The sequence below is a fragment of the Coregonus clupeaformis genome, chromosome 18, assembly GCF_020615455.1.
Source record: "Coregonus clupeaformis isolate EN_2021a chromosome 18, ASM2061545v1, whole genome shotgun sequence".
NCBI lineage: Eukaryota > Metazoa > Chordata > Actinopteri > Salmoniformes > Salmonidae > Coregonus > Coregonus clupeaformis.
In genome coordinates, this window is record NC_059209.1 from 12,839,910 (window position 1) to 12,844,771 (window position 4,862).

General features: G+C 40.1%; 1 long non-coding RNA gene across 2 annotated transcripts; it reads left to right on the forward strand.

Moving 5' to 3' along the window:
- Nucleotides 1-283: 283 nt before the first annotated feature.
- LOC121587241 lies at nucleotides 284-3,189 on the forward strand. Of its 2 annotated transcripts, XR_006004022.1 has the most exons (3): nucleotides 284-490; nucleotides 611-673; nucleotides 909-3,189. It is a non-coding gene; the product is annotated as an uncharacterized LOC121587241 (long non-coding RNA). The 2 variants fall into 2 exon arrangements; XR_006004021.1 differs by having other exon boundaries at nucleotides 284-673.
- The last annotated feature ends 1,673 nt before the right edge of the window (nucleotides 3,190-4,862 follow it).

A 4,862-nucleotide genomic window follows, 5' to 3' on the forward strand; every position in this document is an offset into this window, starting at 1 on the left:
GAAACCACTATTAAAGGACACCAATAATAAGAAGAGACTTGCTTGGGCCAAGAAACACGAGCAATGGACATTAGACCGGTGGAAATCTGTCCTTTGGTCTGGAGTCCAAATTTGAGATTTTTGGTTCCAAACGCTGTCTTTGTGAGATGCAGTGTAGGTGAACGGATGATCTCCGCATGTGTAGTTCCCACCGTGAAGCATGGAGGAGGAGGTGTGGGGGTGACATTGTCTGTGATTTATTTAGAATTCAAGGCACACTTAACCAGCATGGCTACCACAGCATTCTGCAGCGATACGGCTTTCTTACTGCGGTCGAGTCGCACGCATCAGTGCGTGACGTCAGTGTGTTGTGTACTGGAAAGGGGTCTATAATTCATCCTCAAAGACAATGATAAGTGTGCGGACTGTCTCCTCTCATTTGTTTTAGGGGAACCTTATAAATGCCCAACTGAACTTGGACCATGATGAAGGAATAGAACGTGAGTACCAGGTAGGCCCAGCTAATCATCAGGGCCTGATAACATTAACTAGACACACTTGACTTTCCCTCAAAAGACACAGTCCTCAAAGCCTTAAGTTTGCTGGCACAATCTGTCCTCATTTGTTTCAGGGGAACCTCGGGAATACCGGACTAGACTTGGACCATGATGAAGACATGGATGATGATGGTCGGGTAGGTTGAATTGTTGCTCCGTCTGACCTTGTGAATATCTTCTCATGGATTTACTAAAACTACAAAATTGCTTGAAAATGATTAAACGGATGGCTAGTGAGGCTACCCTTTCACATACTTAACAATGTGCTAGCTTATACAGTGGAGAGTAAGTTTTCTATATTATTTAGATAAGAGAATGTAAGTGCTTATTTGCACTTAATCTTACACTATACTTGGCATATTTTGATTTCAGGCAACATTTGAAGATACGGACACTGATTAAGACCCCTCAGACGAATGAGAGCAAGAGGCATATGGAAGGCCACTCTTTGCCGGATCAAGCCTTACTGTTGGTGGTGCTATTGTTCTCATGTGTTTTGTTGTACGATTCAAATTGTCATGGCTTGCTCTGCAAGGGCTGCTTACTTTGCTCTGTGCATTGATGCCAAACTCTAACCTGCCTACCACAAAGTACCCGTTCAGACATTTTTTCAAAGTATGTACGGGTATAGTGGAGTTTCATTTTGTTTGCCTTGAATGATCTACATACATAGGTCCTAACTGTAATGCTACGTGCAGTTCTTGCCTTACAGAGACAAGGTCGGACACACTCCAAAAACGGACATTTGTTCATTGTAATTCCGATGAAGCAACAACTTCGTGACATGTTTGAGAATAGCAATCTGTCGGATCTTATCACATATCGTTGCAATAGACAGAAGAAATCAGAGGAAAACATTGAAGACATTTATGATGCTAAACAATTCAAAACTATCGAAGCATTATCTGATGTAAACAATATTTAATTGACATGGAATTCTGATGATGCATCACTATTCAAATCATCCAAGATGCATCACAATGAGTTGCCCGTTAAGATCTGACATGCTCCTAGTTCTGACAGGGTTATGGTTCGGACCATCAAAGCCTGTTATGTCCTTTTTTTCTAAAACCATTTGTGGCTGAGTGTAGATTACTTCAAGAGAAAGGTTTATCCTGGTATTGTAAGACCACACAAAGTTTTAAGAGAACATACGTTTTTAATTTGGAATGTTCATGCGACACAATAGCTTGCAGTATTTTGCAGAATGTGAAACAGTTTAATGGTAAATTTGGTTGTGCGTGGTGCCCAAGGGGAATAGTTTTGTAAGGGTTTATGATTCACAAGAGTACCCCAAGTGAAGTCAAGAACATTTCTTAAGGGATGCAGAATATGCAGTAAGATACAACAATATAAGAAATGGTGTTAAAGATGCATCCCCTCTTGCTTATCAACTCATTTGACATTGTCAAAGGTTTTCCGGTTGATTTTATGCATTGTGTCCTCTTAGGTGTTACTAAGTATGTGACAAACTCTGTACATAATATTTCCCCATGTTACATTGGTAGAAAACTTGGTGACGTTGACAAATGCTTGAATAGTGTTATGCTTCCAAAGAATATAACCAGAACTCCAAGGTCATTATCTGAAAGAGCACTTTAGAACGCTTCTGAATGGAGAAGCTGGCTTTTGTTTTACTCACTCATTTGTGTTAATGGTATTCTTCCAATTATCTATCTAAGGCACTTTCTGCTTCTTGTTGAAGCTATTGGCTTCTAGAATCAATAAGTCCAAATGACCTGTTGAGAGCAAATGAAGTGTTGACAACCTTTGTTACAGAAGTCCCAGGTTTATATGCCATTAATCACATTACCTTTAATATTCATCAACTGCTTCATATTACAGTCTGTGGAGAACTGGGCTCCCCTGTGGGGCACATCAAACTTCGTTTGAAACTGGGAACCACACATTACTAAACTCAGTGTGTACCTCAGCAAATTGCTAAGACATTTGTCATCTTCCGACAACTACCGCTTTTTGAAAAACAACATCTCAAAGAGGGACACCCTGTCAGTTTTTTTTTTAAAGAATCTGTTTAGGGCTTCTTTACGTTAAAAATTCTTTAAAATGCAATGATTTAGTCACCTTAATTGGGACATCAAAGTGTCATAGACTAACCTTATCTATTCCACAAGCTCTAGTGGTTGTTAGTGTCAATGTTGTCCCAGACCAACTGATGTTTTATTCCACAGCAAATGTTAATTGTTACATAGTCATTACACAAACATACAATATAATTTCTAAAAGAGTTTCCTACTGTGTAGCTTTTGAGAATGGAACATATGGACTTGTTGACAGCTTTGTGCTACTGGATGATAATTTCGACTGCTTATTAAAGATGTTTAAAATTACAAGGAAGGCTTTCAGATCTGCAAACGCCTCCTCTCGGCACATTTTCATTGTTGATGATGTAAGCAACCAAGTAGTTGCACTTAAAGCATCAAATGTTAAACGGACTGTATTTTTGTAAATGAGCCTTGTTTTAGAAACAAGTACTGCTGTGATCAACCAAATAACATGGAAACTGATTAGAAGTGTGAACAGTATGAGAAATCTATACAAATGACCGCAGTTTGATCCATTTGATTGAATTGTACATTTTTACAAATGGCCAGAGTTTTATTTAGCAAATAAATGTTAAACCCTTTTTTAACATACTTTGTCTTGAAGCTTTTTATTGTATGTCAATTATTTTGGGCCAACAGCTAATTACATAGTCTATAACCTAAGGTGAACGATGCCCGGGCCTTGTCCAAGCGTATGACCCACTGACATCACATGTAAGAGAAGAGGGTCCAGTTTGCAAATTAAGTGCCCCTTATTTCAAATTAAAACACATTTGAAGGACTTTTTGTTTCCACCCTTGGCCACTCACCGACATCACATGTAACATAATGTATATACTGTATATATGGGTTAAGAGAAGCAAGCTTTATGTGCGTTTTATTCTATCTGCTGACAGATAAAAGCACAGGCTAGCACGGATAGAACCACGAGCATGATATTTGTGCTTATAACATGTTTTAGACTTATTCCAGTGACTAAATAACACAAGCCTTCATATCAGGCATTTTACTCACATGAACCTGACAACTGAAGACCTTTGCAATTAATTTGAAGTAGCCTAATTCAGCCTATTTAGCCTGTCAACAGGACGGTTTCTGCTAGTATATACACTGTGTACAAAACGTTAGGAACACCTGCTCTTTCCATGACATAGACTGATCAGTTGATAGCTATGATCCCTTATTGATGTCACCTGTTAAATCCATTTCAATCAGTGTAGATGAAGGGGATGAGACGGGTTAAAGAAGGATTTTTAGCCTTGAGACATGGATTGTGTATGTGTGCCATTCAGAGGGTGAATGGGCAAGACAAAATATTTAAACGCCTTTGAACGGGGTATGGTAGTAGGTGCCAGGCGCACCGGTTTGAGTGTGTCAAGAACTGCAACGCTGCTGAGTCAACATGGGCCAGCATCCCTGTGGAATGCTTTCACCTTGTAGAAGGGGTGCAACTCAATATTAGTAAGGTGTTCCTAATGTTTTGTACACTCAATGTATATATATATATATATATCCCATATATCCCATTGGTGCTCTGACAGTTTATGGGGGTTCCTGGTACATCTGGAGGCGAAAGAAACACACCTGTTTAGGCGAGGTGCTGGCTAGCAGAATAGAACACTTGAAAAAGAAAAAGAGAGCCTCACACTCGAGGAGCTCAGATGCAATCATTTAATAACCAACATTTTGACAGACAAGCTGTCTTCATCATGGTATAATGATCTCCCATGGGTACCCCATGATATCCAATGAGAATCCCATGGGAATTTGCCATAGGGGGACACTTTCATTCAAAGCAACTTACAACCGGAAGTAATTGGTCCTTTGTATGACCTATTATTTACTTGTTTTTATTTCATCTCATTTCAGAAAGGGCGTGAAATGGTACAGTGTCACCCACAGCTGCCCAAGGTGATGGAAGAGAAGGCTGTGGGCCCTCCTGATGGACACACAGGACATGTTACTTCCTGGATAAGATCTGTGAGAAGCTCAGTAGCCAGGCCCCTAGTGACAGCATGGAGGTGGATGGGGCAGAGCAGGACCAAGCCACCATCGTGAAGGACTGCTTGTTCAGAGCTTAACCCAACATCGGCGTACTTGCACTACATGTGAAAAAACTTTCAGTGGAGAATGTGCACTAAAAAGACACAACTACAGTTTTTACCTGAAAAGGATCAGGGTCCTGCTGATAGGCGAACAGAATATGGTGTCCCTGATTAGAGGGGAACAAAGAAAAAATGCAGTGGATCTGGCTTCGAGT